This window comes from Polistes dominula, unplaced genomic scaffold (genome assembly GCF_049000335.1).
Source record: "Polistes dominula isolate Pdom_NZ unplaced genomic scaffold, Pdom_raw_medaka contig_82, whole genome shotgun sequence".
Lineage (NCBI taxonomy): Eukaryota > Metazoa > Arthropoda > Insecta > Hymenoptera > Vespidae > Polistes > Polistes dominula.
The window spans coordinates 3,353,177-3,380,011 of record NW_028301046.1 but is presented as its reverse complement, the minus strand read 5'-3'; positions in this window follow the sequence as shown (position 1 = coordinate 3,380,011).

Below are 26,835 nucleotides of genomic sequence, written 5' to 3'. Positions count from 1 at the left end.
AGAAAGAGAACGATAGACAGACAGACAGACAAAAAAAGAGAGAGAGAGGGAGGGAGAAATAAAAGAATAAAAAGAAACGAGAGAATGAGAGAGAGAAAAAAAATAACAAGATTTTAAATGTTTTTTTCGAGATTTCATACAACACATGGAATTTTTAATTCTAATCATTTAAAATAGATTTTAATACACATGACAACGATATAATATATATATAATAATATAAATAATATAATATAATAACATAAATAATATATAAATATATAGATAAGAATATAAATATATTTTAATAATGTAATTAATAATTCAAATCTTATAATTGCAATAAACGAATATATTTAAATAATATTATAAAAATAATACACACACAACCTAATAATATAAATAATATATATAGATAAGAAGAACTATATATATATACGAGGTAATAACACAAATACTAATTATACATTCGTATATGTATAAATAAGAAGAGTAAAAATTATAAAGAAGCAAAAAATATATAAAAAAAAAAAAATAAAATTATAAAGACTAAATATACATTTAAAAAAACAAAAAAAAAACAAAAAAAAAACTAAAAAACGTAAAAAGTAAAAGTAAAGGTAAAACTTGTTCCAATGTAATTTTAAATGGTCGATGATCATTTGTCAGTCGTCTAAATTTAATGTAAGCCACAAACGTTCGTGTTTTCCAAAGTACATATACTTACTATTATTATAGAGTACTACACATCGTAGAAAGAGAGGGAAAGAGAGAGAGATAGAGTTAGAGGGAGGAGAGAGAGAGAGAGAGAGAGGGGGGAAAGAGAAACGGAGAAAGAACGACGTCCCGCGGTATTCCATCATTATGGTATGCAAATTCCCGCATACGGCTGAATTTTATCCGAGTAATCTGCTAGCGTATAATTCGAAAATTCAACCCTCGCATTGTACCACGGAACGTAATTAATGCATTGTTAATCCAGTATCCCGCTCGCCGTATGCCGAGTAGAAGAGTTGGAGAAGGGGGGAAAAGGTAGAATGAGAGACTAAGAGAGAAAGAGAGAGAGAGAGAGAGAGAGGCGAGAGAGAGATAGTGTGAGCAGGGGTAACGGAGAAGGGGTGAGGATATATAGTAGAAGGACGCAAAAGAGAACGTATAAGGGAGAAATAGAGAAAGGGATGTTAAAGAGAGAGAGGAAGATAGGGGAGGGAAGAAGAGAAGGAGGAGGAGGAGGAGAGAGGAGAACGCGTCCGGTGGAAATAAAATACCTGAAAATCACCGTTGAGGATTTTTAAGCTTCCTGTCTGCCTGGAAATGTTGAAAAAAAGAAAAAAAAAGAAAAAAAAATATAGTCGCAAAAAAAAAAAAAAGAAAATCAAAACAGGCCCGATTTCGCGATATGATCGAAACGACAACGTGAATAATATATAAATCCCGACACACGTGATTTTTTTTTTCCCCCATACGCTTTTATACCTTATGCTATTTCTGCCAACTATCTTTCTCTCTCTCTCTCTCTCTCTCTCTCTTTCTATCGAAGATATGGGAAATTAATTCTAAAGTATCCTCTCTTATACTCGAATTTCCTATAAAGATTCACAGAATGAGAGTGAGAGAGAGAGAGAGAGAGAGAGAAATAGAAAAGCTTCGAATTTCAAGGATAAAAAGAGGATTCTCGACCAATTTACTCGCCATAGAAACAGACATTAGGGACACTACTCCCACAACGACTCTTGAAATTTGTTCTCTTCGTTCTTTTTTTTTTAACCTTGTTTTTTTTCTCTCTCTCTCTTTTTCTTCTATCTCTTTTTAGTCGAGATATAACAAAACCCTCGTTTACCGTTAAGAACGATGATAACGCGTTACCACTACTACTACTACTACTACTACTACTACTACTACTACTACTACTACTACTACCTGTAGCAGTTTGATTTATAAACGCGAGAAAACAGAACAAAATACGCGTACGTAAAAAGATAGAGAGAAACGGAGAGATAAATGGATAGATAGAAAGAGAGAAAAAGAAAGAGAGAGAGAGAGAGAGAGAGAACACGTATCGAGAAAGAAAAGATCAAACAGGTGTCCGGCCATCTCGCACGTCGTTGCACGTCAGACTGTTCAGAGTTAAATTTAACGACTCTTCTTCTGGCTGGTCCGTAATTCCGCCTGTTTTACCTATAGACCAAACCATCACCAACCTACCAACACCAATACCAACACTACTGTGTTCATCCCGTTCCCTGTTCCTGCTCCCACCGTTCGTTATCATCCTGTAACTTTTTCTCCACTCTCTCTCGTTTAACAGGTGCTCATCCAATCTCTTTCTCTCTCTCTCTCTCTCTCTCTCTCTCTCTCTCTCTCTCTCTCTCTTTCTCAACCATTTCCAGCCGTAGCGCATAATTATAGACAGAATGCTGTATTAAAAGTAGACCTAGAGTAAAAAGTACCAAAGATAATTATATGCGACATCCTATTATTCCTCTTACTTTTATTCTTATCATTTTTCTTTTATTCCTTTTTTTTCTTTTTTTTTTTTTTTTTTCTTTTAATGAGGACAATTAGATTTCGTCAAGGATCAACTGAGGTTTCTTTTTAAACTCGTTTAAATCTAAATAACATTATTTATCCTTTTTTATTCGGAAAGATCATAAATTTTCAGATATTATTGACCACGAGACATTTTAAAGTACCATAAATATATTCTAGACACACACACACACACACACACACACACACATATATATATATATATACGTAATGTGAAAATGCAAGTGTGTATTATATCTATTTTTATGCATCTACTTAGTCACACTCACTCTTGTTCAAACACACATACATAAATACATATAAATAAGTTGTATCATTGATAGACGAGTTATATGCATACTTGTATGCATGTATGCATGCATGCATGCATGCATGCATCTATCCATCCCTTCCATCCTTCTTTCAAATCGCGATACAAAAGGTGCACAATACCGAGACACTTGCCATTCGGTCGACCTCTTTCTTTTGCCAAGAACATTAGTTACTATGCTTCAAAAAGATAATTTACGATAATTTACAAACGTTATTATCATCGATGTTTTACGATCAGTAATAACGACTTTGTAATAAGCCAGGTCTCCACCTTCTTCGTTTTTTTTTACTTTACTTTTTTTTTGTTTATTGTTTTTACCATCCTAATACTTTTTTTTTTTTTTAGTACTACTACTTCTCATTAGTCTTACGGTTTTACCGACATTATTCCGAGTCATCCATAAAATATGATTTTCACTCGTTAGGTATGTTAAATTCTCGACTTATTTCAAGTACACGTTTACAAGCACATATACATATACATATATCGATAATAATCGTTTAGAAATTGTGAAAGTATCGGTCAAGAGATGTTTTCTCTTAAATACCAAAGAAAAATAATGTTAAAATCTCAAGCAAAACCTACTTATCGTTATATTAGGTTGGCAAGAAAGTAATTTTGGTTTCCTAGTATGTGATAAGACTCAATTGTTTCTAAACTAACAATTGTAAACAAAATTACACGAAATTTGTTTCTATAGCAACCTAAAAAGGGTCAACTACCAAACCTCTAAAGAAAAATATTCTAACATTAACAAAAGAATAACGAAACAAACATAACTTTATATATTGGTGTGCAAGCCAAAATTACTTTCTTGCCAGCTCAATAGAATACAAAAAAAAAACTATCTAAACAAATCAAAAGTTACTAAATTGGTATTCCGGAAATAAATGATAAAAATCGTTTTTAGCCAAAAAAAAAAAAAAAAAAAAAATGAGAAGAGAACTAAGTAACCTTCTAACCTAGACAAAAATCTTACGAAATCTTTTCTCTTTTCCTCCCTATCTTCCAACCATTTCCGTTACTCTTTCTCTTCTTGCTTATTCTCTCTCTCTCTCTCTCTCTCACACACACACACCGTTTCTCTTCTTTATCGTGTCGTGGCTTTGTGCGAGTACTATGTCAAGCAGGGGAGAACTCGCGACAATGTGGCGCTATAACGAAATTCGTGTTACAAGTAAAGCAGCCTATATATAACGCACTTTTTAGTAGAAACACGTTTTTGTACTCAAGCACCGTCTCAAGACCATTTTAGCATCAAATGATGTAACTACGCTAGCAGGCCACACGCGGGAAATAATATGACGCGTATTTTCTACCAACACCACACTAATACATCCAACAACAACGTGATACACGTATACAATACTACCACAATCATCACCACCACCACCAACACGTTGATATAAGGAAAGAGAAGATGCCAGACGAGGACAGTTGCGGCTATGCTATTATTAAACCACCTTCACTCTCTCCTTCTCTCTCTCTCACTCTCTCTCTCTCTCTCTCTTTCTATCTTTCTATCTTTCCCTATCTATCTTTCTCATTTCTCTCTGTTTAACTTATTTGCCCCCATTGTAGTATGTGCAGCACCTAACATTTACACAAAGACGGAAAACATTTCACGTGGCATTCTAACTCATTCCATTCCTGGCCCCTTTCGAACTTTTAAAAAAGTTACGGTAAATTAACCCTATTATTTTTTTTATTTTATATATATATTTATATTATATAATATATTTATTTATATTATTGGAATTTATATTATTATTACATTATTATTGGAACATTTATATATTCCAATACATTTTGCATATATAATTTGTAATATTATTATAATTTACAATATTTTTGTAATAATACCAAATATTAATATTTTAATATTACCAAATTAATATACCAAATATATCAAATTAATATTTATAATAATACCAATATAATATTTTGTAATAATACCAAACAAATATATTTTGTAATAATATTATAATAAATAAAAACAAACAAAATAATTATAATTTTATATATATATATTATAATATTATATTATATTATTATATTATTATTATATACACATTAATTATATATATATATATTACTATTATATATATATGTATTAATAAAATAATTTTTATTAAAATAAGATCATAGTTATAATTGTTATCTAAATAAATATTGTATTTGTTTTGTAAACTCGTGTTTTATCTGTGCTAAACTAAAAATAAATAAATATAAAAATAAAATGCGTGTAAAAATCGATAATACTTTTTAACACGCGACACGATTCATTTTTTTTTGCGTCATTAAAAAAAACCAACCCTTTTTTCTCGCTTCTTACAAAACCTTCTACGTTCAACCCACGAACCGTGTGGCTCTTTTGACAAAGAATAGAAAAAAAAAAAAAACGAAAATAAAAATATAAAGAAAAAAAAAAAAAAAAAATTCCTCTCATAATCATCGCGTATCTAAGCGAATATAAAACGCATGAAAATGATTTTGAAAATAGCACAAAAATCAACGCATACGTTCTACTTTATTTGTACGACGTCCTACTTCAACTCTACTACTACTACTACCCAACAGATTTTTACTTGAAAAAATTTAAAACGATAACATACTTAAATTTTTTTATATAATGTGTATACGTAAATGTATATACGTAATATACATTTCTCTTTTATTTCAAATAAAGTTTAAGATAAGATAATCCTAAAAATCGTATTTATCGAAAAATACATTATAAAGTTTTGTAAAATATACATATTTCTTTTTTATTTGTTTCTTTTTTTTTTGAGGTCAATTAAGAAAATAAATTGATAAACTTTACGAACATCTTGTATACACGTAAAAAACTTGTTGTTAGTTCAATGAACGAACGAACGAACGAACGAACGAACGAACGAACGAGGAGAGAAAACTTTGTATCGAGAAAGTTGTAACGATTCCTCTCTCTTAGATCGTATTAAAAAACAACGAAGATAAGAAATGGCAACGTTATCATTGATGACTAATAATTACGTTAGGTCTAAACATACATATGTGAGTAATGCATAGTTCTATAGCAATCATTAGTTAAGAATAATTATACGAATAGTTAACTCATCGAATCGTCTTGTCCGTTCATTATTCTTCCTCTAACATATTCATCACGCGCTTAAATAATAAGTCAGCATATTAATGAATTAAACATAATAGATCATTAGAAACGTTCGACTTCAATAAACTAAACACACACACACAAAAAAATGAAAAAGAAACGAAAACAAAAAATACGTCGCGTGTTTCTAGACGAGATATGATTAATGATTAACTTCGATAGATCTGAAGAAATAAGATAGAATAGATAAGTAAGAATAAAAAAAAACCTCGATCCATTTTTTGTTGTTCTATTTTCTGTAAAAAAAAAAAATAAAAGAAAAACTAAATTATACAAATTGATAAATTATTTGATGAACGTATACAAAACTTTGTTCCTATGAACAAAATGTTTTATAGAACTTTGTTTCTATAAAAAATAAAAGTGCATAAATTAAAAACAAATATATATATATATTACATATCAAATATTAATATAAAATTAATACAAACATAATATTATAATATAAATTTATATTAATATAAAAATATAAAAAATTATATTTATTATAATATTAGTATAAAGTATTTATATATACTTTATTAAACATATACAATATTAATAAAATAAATAAATAAATTAATAAAAAATAAAATAAAATACATCATTTGTAATATATATAATTAAATCTATTAAATCTAATTAAATCTAATTGAATCTTATATAAATTCATTATTTGTATAATATTTACATATATTATTATAATATTACAAATAAAAGAAAATTTAAATTAAAATAACACGTGTATACATATATAACATTCGTGAGAATTGAATATAAGTAAAAAAATAAATAAATAAAATGAACGTAATTAATAAAACTGCATTCTTCTTTTCTGTATGGTTTACATTAAAAGACACTGTGTTTACACTTGCAAAGATGGACCGCGTGTTTCGCAATTATGTTACCTAACAACTAAAGGCTGTCGCATAAGCGCACTGGATACGCATGCTGGCTACGTGATGGTACTATATACATATATACATATATATGTATGCTCACTGTAGTGCCTTATTGTATTTAAAAATGGACGACAAGCGTTGTGTAGCCGTAAATACCTAAACAAAGTTCTCGCACGCATACAACACACAGGATAAAGAGAGAAATACGTCACGCAATAACCCCTTCTCATTCATCTTTCTATTTCTCTCTTTCTCTCTCTCTCTCTCTGTTCAATCTAAAGTATTTTCTTTGGTAACCTGCTCACGTACAAAACTCACTTACTCACTCACGCATACAACACAACGCAATATTCCTGTGTTCTTATTTTTCTTCTCCTTCCGTGTTCATCCAACTGGAACGAAAAGGAAAAGGAAGAGGAAAAGGAAGAGGAAGAAGAAAAAGGATAGATAAAAGCACGTGGAATTCCAAAAGGGGTGAAAGGGCAAAGAGGGTAGTAGATAGGTCCCCTATATAGGTATATACTATTACACTTATTATATACCTTAATGGAGTATCCCGATTTATCAATTAAAGTAGAGACTTCTTATCACGCGTTAAAATCGAATTGCGCATACGGGACATGCGTGCGTGCGTGCATGCGTGCGTGCATGCATGCGTTCGTCCGTCCGTCCTCCAGTGCATACGTGTATACATGTGTTCGTGTCACGGTCGATGCGTGTAGGTATTTAGTCGCAAGCTCGTGTGTTCTTCCTTCCTATATTGAATATTTCTCACGTGGCTTACGTAATTCCTAAAGGAGTAGCACTAGCAGCTACCAGCTAACAGCTAACTGATGCAACAAAGAGAAAGAGAGAGAGAGAGAGAGAGATGCTCTTCCTATATTATACAGTGAAGTGCTTATACCACGAACACTAAAAGAGACAGAGACAGAGAGAGAGAGAGAGAGAGAGAGAGATAGATAGAGAAGCGGTAACCATACGAAAACGACGAAGATGACTCATATTCTTTTTATCGATGCCCTGAAAGAGAGAACGAGAGAGAGAAAAGATTCTATCTTCTGAAGCGTAAAGAATAAAGAATCCTTTTATCGTTCCGATCTTCACGGTGTAGCGACGCTTTAAACGATTTCCTAACTTTTCGAACGTGGTTTTCTAGCAATGCGCGCTTTAACTTCCGAAACTAAAAGACGAGAGAACGCTACTACTATTTCTTTCTATGGCTGTTAGAGAACGAATATATTAAATCGGTTTAATATACATTCAAAGTAAGACTAATACAAAATACGTTTGTTTAAAAGATTACATAATTAAATATATTCTCAAAGGAATATCGAAGTGAATTTTCAACTCAATGTTATTACACAGCTAGAAACATAAAAAACTAAATTGTATTTTAGTTTAAACGATTGAAAATATTAATAAAATACATAAGAGTGTTCGATTTACTTTAAATAATGGTTAGTTAATCGAAAACAATGTGTATTGCAATTTAAAAACACTGTGTATATATTCGGAGCACCGTCCTCCTCGAAATTCACCTTCAAACTGGCACGTTGTCATCTATGAGAGTTCTTTTATTCGATATTGTTTATATGACTTTCCGAAAGACTAAAGTAATAATAAACTACGTATATTCGTAACATTTAACATACTATGACCCGTTTCTTGTATATTTTTTTTATTGTGCAACGATTAACAAAAGAATATTAACAATAGATATTTGATTTCCAACTAATTAAACATCAAATTATATTTTTTAAATAAATTCTCTTTATTTTAAACTAACATTGTAACAAAAATAACTTTAGTAAGAGTTATCATAGAAAAATCTCTTTTAGTGACCTGTCCTATACCTGAGAACAAAAAATTCGACAAAATCATAAAAACAAATTTCAAAACGTGAGAGAGAGAGGAATAGATTTCGATTTATCCCTCGCATAGTTTGGAATAGGCAGAATAGAGCAACGTCTGGTAGGGAACGGACGGACTGAAGGACGGACGTAGGGCTCCGACCTACGAATCGATAACACATGGCGGCATATAGGCACATACTGAACTGACCACAGAATGCCATCCGCGCGCCACCCATCGACGAGGATTTAGTCCCAAACCACCCCCACACGATCCAAACCTATCCACCACTACCACTACCACCACCCTCAGCGGCCGCATCCTTCTGACTAGGACGCAATACGCACGAAACTCCGGTAGGCAGCTCAGCTCAGTACGAAGCTCAGAACGAAGCTCTCTGCAAGCCTAAACACGAGGACGAGGACAACGATGTCGATGTTGATGATCGACCCCTTCCATTCCTCTTCCATTCCCCTTTCTAACCCCCTTTCATTCTATCTATCTATCTATATATCTATATCTATCTATCTATCTATCTATCTCTCTTATCCCTAACCCCAGTTCAGAGCGAAGCCAACCGTTCTATTACGACAGAGACAGGGTATTGTGGTTAATGCCGTACTACCGTAAATTACGTGAAAACGATAGACCGCTACAGACTACTACTGCTACTGCTACTGCTACTGCTAACTGCTGCTTGCTACCGGTCCTATTGCTGATGCTGCTACTGATGTTGGTGATCGTCTAGAGAGCTACCTAGCTAAATCTTTCCTTGTACCTGTGTATAGTTTAAATCCTCCTCTACCTGTACGAGTAGCTACTTTCTCCAAGTCCAACATTAGGTAAATTGACCGATCGTAAACTAGACTCTCTCTCTTCGCCAAGATTTTGGCTAAACCACTGACAACTCCGTCAGACTCGATCGATGTTCTTCCCTTGTAAGTAAACGTCTCTTACGTATGTAAATATATATATATATATAGTATATGTATGTATGTATATAGGTACGTTAGATAGTATATTCTTCGGATATAAGAAAACTTTTTACCAATCTTTGGACGATCGCCAATGAATATTGCGATGAAAGGAAGGAAGAGTTAAAACAATGAGAGTTTCTTATCCTCGTTTGTAAGATAGAGAAGAAGAAAGAAATGAAGGTTTGTTTGAACTAAAAAAGGGGGTAAGAAGAAGAAGAAGAAGAAGGGAATGAAAGGAGAGATAGAAAACGTGCTTTGGATAAACTCAAGTGTCAGGATATAAACCGATAAAAGTTGGCTATCAAAAGTGGACGTAGCAAAATGCGTATCGTTAAATGTAGACGATGACGTAAGCAGTAACTGCAACTGCAATTGCAAAAGCAGTAGCAGCAGCAGCAACAGCAGCAATATAAAACAGGATCAAGGAATAGCAAAGAACAGTCCATGTGTACTTTTTCTTTCTCTATCCTTTAATTCGCAAATAAATACGAAAAGAAAGATAAGCCTTTGAAAGACGAGTAGAAACGTTTAAAAAAAAAAAAAGAGTACGTTGATTTTTCCCAACGATACAAATGTCCGATATAAATAATTCAAAGTTTAAGAGATTAATCGGAGGGAAACAAGAGGAAAAAGAAAAAGAAGAAGAAGAAGAAGAAGGAAGAAGAGGAGGTGAAGGAGGGAGAAGAAAAAAGAAAAACAAGGATGGAACGTCGCGTTTCTACTTACTTTTATCAAACGTAGAGGAAAGAGATATCTTCTCTTCTTACTTACGCAAAAGGTAATAAATGGGAATGATTATACACATACATACATACATACACAAACACATATATAAGTGAGGGGATGGTTCGTTCATTCCTTCCTCTTGGTTCGAACAGAACAAGACTAAAGCTCGCGCTCGTTTGCTTTTACCGCGAATGAACGATAATAAAGTGAATTCCAATTAGTACGTTTCGTTCAAAGTCATTTTATCGAATATATATTGTTAGTTAAAAGGGTGATAAAGCATTTGACGTCTTTTGTCGTTTACTTTGTCATGCGATTCTGATACATATAACAGTCTTTGTATAAATAATACAAGTCCCTCATCGCGTCATCGTTGTAGTTGTCGTCGTCTTCTCTGGCCCAGAGTATTGTGGGATGTAAGAGAACGGAATAAGAGAGAATGAGAATGAGAATGAGAATAAGAATAAGAGAAAGAGAAGAGTGGTAAAGCTTTCCGATTGCAAAGCTGTTTCGAGCAAGGAGCTATTTAGAAATCTCCACCTTTTACGAAAGAGAAGCGAATAGTACTACTACTCGACGAAATTACAAAGAAAGAACGGGGGATGAAAAAGGAAGGAAGGAAGGAAGAAAGGCGTTCGCTGATTTGTTCGACACAAAAGGGGGAAATTAAAAGAGAAAGAGAGAAAGATAAGATAAAGGGAGAACCTATTAACCGCGTGCTTACAACGAAGTCTCGTTCTCTCTCTCTCTCTCTCTCTCTCTCTCTCTCTCGTCTTTCTCTCTCTTGTTCTTCCACCTTTCAAATCGATTTAATTTGATCTCTATACTTAAGTTCCCACAAGGTTCTTTGACTTTCAAACGACGCGTGACTTCATTCCCGAGGACAAGCTGGCGCCCGCATGTACAACAGACCATACTACAAAAGTAAAGAAGACTATAGGGCAAGTTAAAACAGTGAAATTATTTGAGCACTATAATTCGATCGTTTTATATTGCATTGAACAAAAAAAAAAAAAAATGGAAAATTATGTGTTGATATCAATTTGTGCCCTGATATTTTCCCTTCTATACGAAATATGACGACCTACATGCATACATACATTTATATATATGTATATGTATATATATATAAAATAAAATGATCGATTGACAACGAACACTCGGTGTTGGATTCAAATTTCTATTACCAATTAGTTCAATCTTTATAAATACGTTAAATAAAATAACAAGGGAAAATTTTCGTATGAAGAAAAATGGAATCGTTTAATTGAAATTTGATGTATATCAATTTAACTGTCTATCTGTCAAATGATTCGAATCGAACAAAAGCTTATTTTACATTAGTTTGAAATAATTATCAACATGTATAAATTTAATTGGTATGTATATAATGAGAGAAACACAACATCGATGATACAAAGACAAAACTTGTTACAATGCAACGAGTAATAGTATTGGTTAGATGCAGTATATACACATTGTCTTTCGGTATTATACGTTAGATACATAAAATACCTGTATAAATACATAGATAAACATCTATTACACAACACATCTACATAACAGATAGCTTTCGAAAGAGAACCCTGTTCTACTGACGAATTTAGTAAATTTAGTCGAAAATCGAGACTGTTAGAAAATTAAGGACACGAACTGTAAGCCAATCTTCACATGCAGAACAAATAGAAATAGAAAGAGAAAAGATATTTCTAACTGACTCAACGATTGACCCCAATTGCAAGAAGAAAGTTCGTTCAGTTCGATATTTCATATCGCGTAATATTCTTTTTTGATCTGATTCTTAACACAAACGAGGATGAAGACTAAGAATGGCGCCAGGATGATCAGAAACTATCTATCTATATATATCTACATCTATTTTATTACATATATGCTAGACATAAGGGGTACACATACATATGTATAGCAGTAAGAAGAAGACACATACGAGCTGCTATGGAAAAGCATCGAGTTCTCGAAGAAGAAGAAGATTCATGGTGGTAAGAAGAAGCAAAGTATCGAAGCTAAAGGAAGAAGAGAAAGAGAGATCCAAGCCAAAGAGAGAAAGAGAGAAAGAGAGAGAGAGAGAAGAGCTCTTGATCTTTCGAGGCAATTAAATGAATTTCCACTCGGCTGGAATAGCAAACGTTTAGACTGCTCTACGTAAGATATTTCAGCGAGGTAACTCTCTCTCTCTCTCTCTCTCTTCTCTCTTTCTGCAAGATATCAGAGACGTAATATCGAGAAGGAGGAGTAAGGGGAGAGAAGGGGGGAGGGGTTGAAGGAGGCGTAGTTTGTGGGCTAGAAGTAATACACGAGAACCTGCCAACCTTCCTCTTCCCTCCCTCCCTTCATCCTTCTCTCCGCCTATCATCTACCACCCTCAAACCCCACTCTACCATCACCACCACCATCATCCTGACTATTCCGTCCTTCCTTCTCTCCTAGATTCACCTTGTCTGTCTTACCCTGTGCCTGCCTGCCTGCCTGCCTGCTTGCCTGCCTGCCTGCCTGCTTGTCTAGCTGCTTACCTGCCTTACCTGCCTTACCTGCCTGCTAGCTTGTCTTGTTGCTCGCTTGCTGCTATCTAACACAAGCTTGCTTGCTTGCTTACTTGCCTGCTTGCTTGCTTACTTGCTTGCCCACCCGTCTGTCGCCGATTCCCTCTCTCTCTCTCTCTCTCTCTTTCTATCTCTCTCCCTCTACTTGTCCGTCTGACTGTCAGTCTGTCTGTCTATCTGTCGGTGATGTAGCAAACCCGGCTGTCTCTTCTCTGTCTGCCGCATGTCGCCGACTCGAATCGATTCCAGAGCTCTAACAATGCACGCCCGAACGAACCGAACTCGTATCCCTGTACCTACCCACCTACCTTCCTTCCTTCATTCATTCCTTCATTCCTTCATTCCTTTCTATCTAACATTTACATGTCCATCTTTGATTTACAATACATCTCGTAAATTAATTTCTAGTTTCATTTGTTAAATTGAAAACCTATACGTGTGCTTATTAACACGTTTGCAGCCGGCATATTTTGTCCTTTTTTAATACTGAGTACAATGCAAAAATAATGAATTAATTAAATATTATATTGAAATAATTAAATATAAATTTAATATGTAAAATATATATATTTAAATATTTATATAATATATAAAAATTTATTTTGATTGAATTTTTAAAATTTAAAATGACGTGAATTTTTGTTTATATTTTTTTTTTCAAATCATTTCTTTATCAAAAATATCTTTATTATTATGAATAAATTATTTAAACGTACTACTTTCTATCTGAATGGTGAAATAATCTGACTAGATCATTGACTTTGTTGTTTATTGATGAAGATTTTAATATATTAAATTGATACTAGTGTAATATCTTTGTTTTTTCCCCTTTCATAATACCTATATGAAAAAAAAAAGTAATAGAAAGAAAAGAAAAAAAAGGAAAGAAAATGTTGGCAGCAATATCGTCAAGAAATGATTTGTAATAGTTACGCTCGAACGAAATCAAAAGAAAGAAAGATAGAAAGATAGAAAGAAGTAACGGTTGATTCTTCTATCTCGAAACGTGAAGCCCGCGGCTACGAAACGACGACGAAAACGACAACGACGACAACGACGACAACGACGACAACGACGAATAAAAAAACGAAGAAGAAAAAGAATAAAAAAACGAAAGAATTAAAGAAAGAGAGATAGATGGATAGATCGAGTAAGAAAGAGAAGCTGTTGTTGATCTCTCTCTCTCTCTCTTTTTTTTTGGCTAGCAGCCCTACTCTCTCTCTATCTATCTCTTTCTCTCGAGTGCACATAAGTGCATACTTTTACGTATATACACACGCGAGATCAGTGGTGCCAATGCACGGATCCAACGAATCCGACGAATCCTCGGCACGTAGCCGAGCACGAGTTCGGCACGACAAGGGAGGAAAGGGGAAAGGTTAAACGTTTCACCGATGCACCGATGCACCGATGCACCGATGCGACGACGACCTTTGTCCTATGACCTCGCGAGAGCATTTGCAATTAGTCGACGAGTGACAATGAAAAGAGAGAGAGAGAGAGCGTACTTAAGATTATTTCCTTTCTTTCTTTCCTTTGCTTCCTTACTTTTCAATTTTCATTTTCTTCCCACTCAATATTGTAAATCTAAAAAGGTTTTTCAAGTTTTACCATGAACCAATATCAAATAAAAATCTTTTCTGTAACCCATAGACATTGTTTTTTTTTTTTTTTTTTTATTATTTTATTAAATTTTTTTTTACACTCTAACATTATAAAATTATACTTTTATTGTAATTTATATTTGACCATTAATTATTATTTATAATATAACGTGTTGTAAATGTAAAAAAGCTTTTTAGGTTTCGCCATGAACTAACACCAAATAGAAATTTTTTTCTATATAACCCATAGAGACATCACTTATTTTTCTTTGATATTATTTTATTACATATTTTTTTACACTCCAACATTATAAAATTATACTTTTATTGTAATTTATATTTGACCAATTATTATTACTTATAATATAACGTGTCATAAGTTTTCTCATTCTCGATTAAAATAAAAATAATTCTTAACGATATTATAATAAACAAATTATCATTATTAAATAAATACGAATAAAGTATTTATAATAAATTAAAACAATATAAAAATGATCTATTGAAATTCTTCACTATCCTCTCTCTCTTTCTCTCTCTCTCTCTCTCTCTCTCTCTCTCTCTCTCTCTCTCTCTCTATCTCTCTCTCTCTGACTCGTTTATGTTCATGAAAATTAACACAGTAGTCTAGTCCTTGATTTAGGGAGGACTAAAACGTGTGTGTACTTTACTCTGTACACGGAAATGCCCCGGAGGACTAGGTATCATACCAATCACACGGCCATATCACAGAATCATATATAAACCTACCGACGGGCAAACCGTGAAACTCGCTTTAATGATTAATTCGTAACACACTTTAGAGAGAAAGAGAAAACAGAGAAGAGAAGAGAAAAGAAGAGAAGAGAAGAAGAAGAAGAAGAAGAAGAAGAAGAAGAAGAGAAGAGAGAAGAGAGAAGAGAAGAGAAGAGAAGAGAGGAAAAGAAAGGGAAGAATTTCGAATTACTTTGAACGATCTTTGACAACTCGCATACATCAATCCTACAAATTAAAAAGAAACTAATGTGTCTATTAATTTTCTATTTCATTAAAAAAGTAAATCATAACAATGTTCATAAAATATTCAAAATTATTGTAATAAATGATCATTTACACGTATGTGTGTGTGTGTGTGTGTGTTGATTATCAAACAAAATTTCGTTTTTATTTTTTATGACAAATCCTACGATCTTTCGAATAAAATAAAATAAAATAAAATGAGTAAAATGATTAAGAAGATTAAGAAAAAAAAATATATAATGAAAAGGGATCTCTCTCTATCTCTCTCTCTCTCTCTCTTTCGAATCGTATGAGAGAGACTTCTACTATTCCACTCGCGAGCTAGTCGTTCCGTATTTTAGTCTCACGTTAACGGACGCGACAGGTGCAGAGAGCGACCACGGCGACGCCAACACCGGAGGTAGCAGCTGTTAACTATGTTTTTCGTGTCTGCCAACGTGAAACGCACCTATCTCTTCTCCTTCCTTCCACTAACTACCCCCCTTTCACCTAACGCTTTTACCGAATCACTCTCTTCGTCTATCCCTCCCCCCATTAAACTACCCACAGAACGAACCTCTGCTTTTCGGTGTGTATCTATTGGTGTGTATCTATTCTTCTATCTCTATCTATCTTTTGTCTTTTATTATTATTATTTCTATATCTAGATCACTGTGTTTCTCTTGTCTCTTCTAATCGTTAACTTCGTTTTCTTGTCTAATTGTCTAAGTCACTAGGAGAAATTCTAACGACTAATGTCTAATGTTACTTCGTTAGATCTACGAATAAACCATGATTCTACATACTGTAATAGTCTAATTTAAAAATTCTTAAATTTATTCATCTACTACTTAGTTGTTGGTTTGTAGAATCATCGTAGTAAAAATATCGATATTACTGATCATAAGTTTTCATAATTATCATCACTCGACAGCAAAAACATCTAGGATTTCCGATTATTTTTCTATATTACTCAATAAAAATGTATAAACAGATTTATCAATATACGTAGACTGATATTTATTTTCATTTCTCAAAATATACTATATGAAACATCATCGTATTAATTTCATTCAAATAAAATGTTGTTTTCTATATTATGTATATATGTAATTTACATCAAAAGAAAAATAATGTAATCTACGTATCTATAATTTATCTTTATAAATGAAAATTGATAGGTATAACAATTTAACTAAATTTTCACCGATAAATAGTTCGAAAAAAAAAAATTTGCGAAGTTTTTGGCAACCTATCCTAGTCGACTTGGCTCAAATTCGTACATACTTGGCGTGAAAATCAAACGAAGTTTAACGTGGTTTATATCTTACGAGAAAGAGAGAGAGAGAGAGAGAGAGAGAGAGAGAGATAGATAGATGAAAATTTCTATCGAATTTTCGAGTGCAAAGACCTCAATATGATCAATTTTTTTGCTTTTATACTAATTACAAATTTTAATTATTATCAATGACGATAATAATAAAAAATAACTGAAACATTAGATCAAAAGTTAATAAAATTATTCATCTTAAGCGTTTATTAAGCATGAGATAAAATTATTCTGATCTCATCGTCTGTATTAATCTATTTGCACGAATGCAAATGACGTATACATGTATATATATGCATATAATATATGTATGCTGTGTGTATATGTGTTAACACTTTTCACACGAAAAGCTACGAAGAACTTTTTTGCAATTATGTTCACGAGTACGAAGTTTCAAGGTTGGCCTCCTTCCTAGAGAAAGGAAACGACGTTTTCATTTTTTTATTTTCTTTCACTAACACTCTCTTTCTTTCTCTCTCTCTCTCTCTCTCTCTCTCTCTCTCTCTCTCTCTTTTTCAACCATACTAACGATAAAGTGGGGTCAAGAAGACGGATATGCGAGCTCTCGTATCCGACGAAGTACGAGCGAAATGAGTCACGTCTAACATAACGCGTCTGAAAATACACAGCGAGAAAGAGAGAGAAAGAGAGAGAGAGAGAGAGAGAAAGAGAGAAAGAGAAGAAATACAGCAAAAGAGACGCGAAACGTGAGAGAATGCGCCGAGGGACTCTCGCGAGACGCGTTAAGTTTCAAAATGATCTTTTACCGTTTATATTTACCGTATCGAGCTCCTCCGTTATAGATAGGACTGTAAAAAAAAAAAAACAAAAAGAAAAGAAAATCCCCCCCCCCCAAAAAATAAATAATCATTTACACTTTAACGACCGGTCGCCTATAAATAGGCTTTTTTTTTGTGAACGATGCTTACGAACAAAAATTTATTAATCAGCTTTTTATCACATTTCATGAACAGTAATTTGTTTAATTACTTCTTATTTAACATTTTATTCAAATTTGTCTGTAGAATCTGCAGTTAAACTGTAATTTAGACATGCATATGCTGTTGGAACCCTAGCGATTGGTAAAATGGTAAAATTATACGGGTGATGCATACATAGAAAAACTCGATATAAAACATTTTAAAAATAAAATAATATTAATACGTTGTTATTGATGATGTTTCATTTAATTACAAAGGTTTCTTTACGTATTCCTATAATTTAATTATTTTTATAAAAAAAAAAAAAAAAACGATTCAAACACACGTGAAAGTCAATACCTCTCTTGGAAAAGTACACCCATAGAATTTGTATTAAAAAAAAAAAAATTCATTAAAAAAAAGTCGCGAATTTTCGTAGATACGTGAATTTTGATTTAATTTCTTTTCGAAATTTGATTTTTTTCTATTTTCTTTTTTTTGTTTTGTTTTTTTAAATCCTTTTTCCCCGCCGTTTCATTCGAAACGAATCCTCGAAAACGAACATCGATGGAAATGATTTTTCATACGTGACCATCGGCCATACGTTATCATTGCTTTGGAAACGGCACGTTATCGTGTGTCCGCATGGGGAACTGGTAGAGAGAAAGAGAAAGAGAAAGAGAGAGGAGACTACACCAAGTTGTGAACGCATACATATACACATACACACATATATAGATGTAAACCAAGCTAGCTAGCTAGCTGGCTAGCTAGACACATGAGCGAATAGGCTAGCCTATGCGAAACGGTATACCGGCGCGACACAAAGGAATAAAGAAACGCCGATCGTCGGCGGGGCGTGACGAGCCGATAAAACAAGCAATAGGGTAAAGAGCGTGGGATGGAATTGAGTAAGTGAGAAAGAGAGAGAGAGAGAGAGTGAAAAAAAAGAGAAAAAAAAAAGTAAAGAAACAAAAAATTGAAAGAGAAAATAGACAGACAGAGAGAGAGAGAGAGAGAGAGAAAAAGAGGAGAAGGGGTAATAGAAGAAGAGGAAGAGAGGGAAAAGGACGTTTCATTTTCGACGTTTTAGTTCGCGACATCTGCGACCGAGAAATGGCTGCTGTTCGACGTCGTTGGTAATATGACGATGGGTTAAACGGGGGAAAAAGAGACTAGCAAGAGAAATAGAAGGAGGAAAAGGTTGTGAGGTGGAGGTGGTAGAGGGTTGAAGGAGGATGGGCCTTCTCGCTCGACAGCCGAATTAATTGGAAGTTTTAAGGTAATTGGAATCGATAACGGACGAAGTGAATAAGAACACTATTGCACGAGTTACGAACGTCAATGTTTGCAGCGAGTTCCTTCGAAAGCTACTGCAACTGCAATTGGAATGAAAGACACTGTCAAGAGATGACGAAATATTTGCATCCCTTTTACAAAGGGTTAGAAGAAGAAGAAGAAGAAGAAGAAGTACCAAAAAAAAACAAAGACTATAGCTAAGAAATTCTATTATTGGTTAGTCTATTATTCATTTAAATATCAGACCCACGAACGCATTCTTTTCTATTGAAGCAAAGAGAAAGGGGAAAGTCTGGAGAGAGGGTGGAAAAGGGTAAGGGAGAATTCTCCCATTTTAATATCCCGCTTTCGTCCCAATCGACCTAATTGGAATCGAGCGTACGAATTTCAGGAATACGAGGAGTAGTAGTACTCGTCGTAGGATGGTAACGTCGTTACTGGGCATCGCGACTAGGGTGAGGTCCTTTCCCTTGTCTGTTGCCATAGTCATCCCTTCGTATCCTCCTCATCCTCTTCTTCCTGGTTCGTGTTACTGCTCCTGCTACTGCTCCTGCTGCTGCTGCTGTTTCTGCTGCTACTGCTGCTGCTAACCGATCGTTTCGGTATAGAATCGATCGATCGAGTATTCTCATAATCGATACTCGCCGAATACGAAATACACGAACATTAGGTATCTATACACATCTATACATAGTCAAACACACAAATATACCATCATCATACGTATACGTTAGTGCATTAATATACTCGTCGTCCTCTAAGGCTCTTCTCTTCCACTACACGCCACGCTTATTTACCCACATATACATACACATACGCACGATTATTCAACACAACACGAGGAATGGTAGTAGAACGTACGAGGATACGAAACGACGTACTTCACGATGTGAAATAGCAAATTGAAGGAGCATTTAGTCGTTACAATCATCCTCCTACACATACTATTTCTATCTATCTATCTATCTATCCTATCTATCTATCTATCTATCTATCTATCTATCTATCAGTTATCTATCTATTCCGTTGGTAGTTAGGCACGTGAACAGACCTAGGTACCAATGTGCATCCATAGAACGTATGTATAATATGCATGATATTACACATATCTAAGAGAATTATGCGACGAACGATACTCTGATACGACGTAAGAGATCGGGTTCTACGAAGGAATACTATGCGAATACATTATGTGTCACTCCTAGAAACCCGTGACGAACATCGTAACGAAATACCTTAAGATGTAATATCAAATTAACAAAGTACCTTGCTTATTGTATTACTACGCGATTACGTCACTACCCTTTCCCATAACTCAGTATCGCGTGCATCCACTTGAAATGGCCTACGTTAGGCTAATTCTCCACGTGTATCTTCTTTTATTCTTTCTACGTATTTGTTATCTTCATGACCTTAGGTGACTATAAGTGAAACGTTTCAATTGAAACAGCATAGTTGTTTTGTAGATTAAATTATTCGATGTTGTAATCAATGTTTCTTTAGAGATTTCAATGCTTCCATCATGTACAAATGTTAATTTCTAATTATTATTATTATTATTATCGTCAAATATTTACATTGCAATCTGTTAAACGATGTAATAGAGATAAAAATAAAATGAAATTCTTCGAAATAATATCAGATATATTTGAAACATTCCATTGAATCTTCAATTTTGTATTCGAATCATTCGGTTCGTCGCAAACCATCAAAGTTTCCAACAACGAACTTGACGAACTTCTGATCGATGTTCTTTGACCACGGACACGAGGACTATAGTAAACTATCTTTCAGTAGTGACCAATGACGTGCTAACCGTAATTGAATTTCTGCAACGATTAAACTACACAAAACTTTGCACATAACTAAAATCCATAGATACCTTCGTAAATAAAAAAAAAAAAATAAAAAAAGAACAACTTGACATTTCGAAGTTTTGTCATTTGATTCGAACTCGAATTCAATCAAATTTTCTTCAGATAAAAAAATTAGAAGAAAATGTTTCCGATCTAATCAACCAAATAAAATAAAATAAAAGAAAAAAAAAGAAAAAAGAAAAGAGATAAAACCGAGGTTTATTTTTATTTTTCTTCTTCTTTTTTCATCGTGACGAATTAATCTAGCTTCCTCGTAGGTACGATCTTGTCCTTGGAAGATGGCCGAGGACGATCGTAGAAAAGAAAGAAATACGAGGTCTATGTAAGACGTACGAAACGGTAATAGCCACTCTCTTTTATTCCCTAAGTCAAAAAATGAGCCTTTATTTCATCGTAGGAAAGCGAGGAAAGCCGCATTTCTGGCACCTAAACAGCCAACGAAACGAGACGTAGACTCCATAGAGAATGAGTAAGTGAAGGGTGAAAGAGGGGATGATACAAGAAAAGAAAAGAAGAAAGAGAGAGAGAGAGAGAGAAAGAATAAAAAGTTTGGTGGTTCGTTCGAAAGGGAGTGGTGGTAACAGGGACGACAGGCTGCCAGCCGAGGTCCGGTCCTACGTAATGCAATGGTTTATTGCTAATATTTTCTCAAGAGTAATATTGGCTCCAAGGACCAAAAGAAACAAACAAAAAGAATGAGTGAGAGAGATAGTTTCTCTTATATCCAACGAGAAATCTTTAAGAATCGTAGCCGTTGTATTGCTGTTAACTTTAGTTGTATATTGTGACGTGTGAATGTGTGTGTATATATGTTGGGTTACGTTCAACAAGAAGACCATACTACTTTCACGAGGCCATTCGGAATCCCGAAACCGAGTAGTATCATCGCGAGGGTGTTTACGCGAAACCCCCCCCCTCCCTCCCTCCCTTCCACACCCCCACACCATGAGAGGAGCTTCAAAAGAACATTATTCTTCTTGACTATTATCAGAGTGGAAATATCACATATAACCGATATAAAAGATATGTATATGTGTGTGTGTGTGTATATATTTTATTTCTTTTTGAATCAAGATTAAATAATAATAATAAAACTTCCCTTTTGTCTTTTATTATTACTATTATTATTATTAAGTATTATTTATATTAAACACATACACACACACACAATTTGTCGAAAACTCAAATTTCTAAAGTTCAATATAATATAAAAGGTAATTCACATTTATCCAACTATTACGTACATAAATGTGATACTTTATTTCTTTTCTTTTTTTCTTTTTTTTTTCAAATTTATCGAATACTTTATTACATTCTACTCGACCAAATCGTTTTGCCAAATATTCTTCGAAACGACGAATTTAATAGTTCTACGAGTTATAACCATATTCCCAAAAACGTCTATCACATCAGTCCTTTTATTATACTATTCGTAAGAAATGATTTACGTAAATTAGTATAAAAAGAGTATAAAAAAATTGAGCTCTCGATGTAAAATGAACAGAAAAAAAAAAAAATAAAAATAAAAAGAAAAAGAAAAATCAAAGCTTATTTTCATCTTTTAAATGCCGATAAAATAAGTGAGAGAGAAAGAGAGAAAAAGAGAGATATAAAAGACCACCCTGAAAACACAACGGAGACGTGGATTACAACAACTCGCGTGGGATGAAATAAATCGGTGTTGTGTATGTTACGAGGGGTCCACCATGCTAGGCGAGGCCGTTTCGTTGGCCGGATTAAACGTAACGAGAGCCATTCTTTGCCATTCTTGTGTATGTGTGAAAAATATAAAGAGAGAGAGAGAGAGAGAGAGAGAGAGAAAGAGTTTAAAAGAGACACATATAGAGAAAGAGAAAGATATAGGAACGTGCGAGAAGAGACTGCTGAAGATCGACGGACAAGCGAGCCTTTCAAACGAACCCCCACCTCCTCCCTTTCGCCCCCCACCTCCCTCCCTCCATACGACGACATTAATGGCTTCCAGAATTAAACGACGTCGACGACGTCCGACCAAGAAACGAGCAAGACGACGACACCAACGATGAACCGACGATAGAGAAACTCGACAATATTCTCTCTCTCTCTCACACACTCTCGATTTCTATCCCTCTCGTTTATTACTCTATTTCCTCCCCACCCTACCGCACCCTCATCACCCTTACCCCTTCCCTCTTTCTATTTTTACATCGGAACTTTAGCGACCGATAACTAAACTAAACTCTTGGACTTCTATTTGAAAATTGTTAACTAGTTTTCTATTTGTTAATCGTTTATGAATTCTTTTTATTATTTTTTTTATATATAAATATATATATATATATTGACGATTAAAAAGTTAGATTTTTTTTTTATTTGTATAGGGGTTTTTTTTTGAGGGGACCACACGTTTCTAGTCCATGTCGAAATTGATTTTCAGTAGAGTTTCATTCGAAGCCACCGCGTGCGTCGAATGCGAAAAACACACACGAATGAAAGAACGAAAAAGGTTTTTACTTTTTTTTTTTTTTCTTTTTTTTCTTATGATATATAACCAGAACGAATAAAAGTTCATAGTGTTAATTGAAAAAAAATAAATTATAAGCATAACATGATAAAGAAATATTATTGTTCTGTTTTTCTATTTTTTATTTCTTCTTCTTCTTCTTCTTCTTCTTTCAATACTCGTTCGGTGACGATAAAGAAAGAAAAAAAATTGAAATAATAAAATATATATGTGTGTATACGTATGTGTGATGTGTGTGGTGTATATATATATACGTATGTGTGGTTGGTTATTTATCTAACTTCGATTCTTATCTATCTCGATATCAAGAGTTTATGTTTCTTTAGATATCAGCAAAGAAAAGCAACATGATGATAACGTTGACTACGATAGCCAAGTTATTTCCGTTCTTATAATACTTGCTTGATCGTAGGAAACTCGACTACTAACACACACACATACATACAATAGGGGAACAATTTAATGCGTTCAACTTCGGAACATATTTCGCCAATAATATGCGTGTGTATGTGTATGTGTTAGCATTATCCATGAAAGAGACTTCTATGAGGAATAGAAGGCTTATCCACCAGATAGTACGATTTTATCTTTATCCATATTATTACGTAAGATATCTATAAATTTCCGTTCATCATACTATGTATTCTTTCTGTTTCATATTTATCTATACATGACTGTCAAAATTATTCATATAATGTTGTTGAATTTTAAATAAAGAAAATTAAGAAATAAATATATTAATATAATTTATATATTAAATACTTATTTTAATATAATTCGAATATATATATATATATATATTAAATAATTTTGATAGTATATTTAATTAAATAAATATTTGCAATACAAAATTATTGTATCACCTATTAGGAATATTAAAACATATATGTATTTTAATTTAAACAATCAACTATATCGAATAAAAAGTAAATTAAAACGTTAGATTTATTTTAAATAATTGTTATTTAATTAATTAATAAGCACTACTAAAAAGTAAAGTAGAGTGTTCAATTTATCCTAAATAATAATTAATTAATCGAAAGAAATGTATATTGCAATTTGAAAACACCGAGTATATGTTCGGAGTACCGTCCTCCTCGAAATTCACCTTCAGACTGAGACAAAGTCCTTTACCAAAATTCTTTTATTAAGTGTTGTTTATATGACTTTCCGAACAGTGTACATGTGTGCCACGGTAATAATATTCCTAAGAAAGTGATTTTAACAATACAACGTTCAAATTTAAACATTTTTATCATTCTAATGTTACATTAGTATGCAGTAAGAATTTATTAGTATGAATTTATTAACTGTGTATTTATTATGTTCGTTATTTTCTTAAATTTTTTTCTAGGCACACAATTTACTAATTACGAAAGAATATATAACAAAATAATTCTAACAAATCTTCATAGAAACTAATAATAAAATTTATTATTCATTTAGAAACATTTGATCAAAAGTACTATCTATATACAAATTTTTTCGCATACTACGTAAAAAGAAGAATGCTATTACAAGTCATCAGTTGCATCAGGATTTCAAAAGAATTGCGTGATAATTTCGTCATAATATAAAATATGTAATTTCGTATTCATACTTCGTAAGACATAATTTCTGATATAGAAAAAAAAAATTCAAAAAAAATCTATCTAATAACTAAAGTCTTATATATTACACAAAAATTTGGCCTACTCTATATATTTAAATTTTGAAATACATATTATTTAGAATATACCAAAGAGAGAGAGAGAGAGAGAGAGAGAGAGAGAGAGAGAGAGAGAGAGAAAGAGAGAAAACGTAAAAAAAAAATGAGTTTTGTTTAATGCTTTCGTGTGACACGCGAGAGAATCTCGCGAGTTGGTGGAAGAGAAAACGATCGATTCATTAAACGGTTAGAATACGTCGACGTGTTCCAATTATGCTATTACGAGAGATACCGACATATTGATGTATTCTAATTCTACGATTACCTTCCGGTACTCTATATGAGAAAACGTACCAGTTATGTTGTCAACGACGTCATAATATAATGGAATCGTTATGAAACGCGTCAATCTAAACACTATGCGGAATTGCTATTGTCATCTAAACAAATTCTCTCTTCATCTTAAACTTCCAACTAATTATTATAGATGATAATACTTATTTGAAGAAACTTATTAACACGTCGCATATATATATATATATATATATATATCATATTATTATATTAATGATAAATTCAAAAATAGAATAATCCCAAAAAAAATTAAAACAATTTTTACAAATTTACTTATCATATTTCGTATAAAAATAATTTCAATTGTTTTTTTTTTCTTTTCTCAGATTACAAATCTAAATGCAACTCTTAATTGAGTATACGAAGTATCTATTATAAATAAGAATGATGAATTTGTATAAAAAAAAAAAAATCGTTTAGAAATGAATCATCGATTGATCCATCATGAGATCTCAGAAGAAGTAATTTACACTTTGACGAATATAATTTGCCAAGATAAAAAAAAAAAAAAAAAAAAAAAAGAAAGAAATAAAAGAAAGAAATGAGTAGAAATAATAGTTTATATAGATCAACCTCTCTGTTCCCCTAATTTAATCAGAGAAAAGGCTATTTGCGCGTCGACGAGTTACGAACCTACGAGAACCTTCAAGATAAAAGATTATACGCGATTTTTACGCAGTAAGTATTATAAGTCTTCCTTTTTCTTTTTTTTTTCCTTTCCTTTCTGCCGCGCACCCCCCCCTCCTCACTCTCTCTCCCTCTGACCCCCTCTCTGCCCCACCTTGTCGTCGTTCAATTCGTCGAACTCGAGAATTCACGAAAAGAACGACTTTCTCTGCTACCCTGACATTCTCCTCCTATTCCTTCTCATCCCCTTATCCCGTACCCTTTTCCCTTCTCGTCTGCCCTCAGGCGTTGAATAATTGTCTCTATTAATAACTGCAAATTCAATTTTCGCATTCAATATCCGCGAGAAAAGACATTTAGACAAGGGGGGAAGAAAAAGAGCCACACCCTGCTCGTATCTTTGACTACCCACCCACCCCGCCCATTTAATTCGTGCCCACGGTTATATATTTATATATATATATATATATAGGTATATATGAATTAAACGTTTATTATGCGATTAAAAAATCGTATAATCTTTTGTAGCATGAAAAGAATAAAATATTTCTTTCTTTATTCTAATAATTAAGTTTCACTTTATTTTTTAACACTAATGTAAGTTTATCAACTTGATTAGTTTAATATTTAATAATTGGATTAATATAAATCGTTTGATAATTGAATCATGAATTATTATAAAAAATATGTCAAATATAATGTG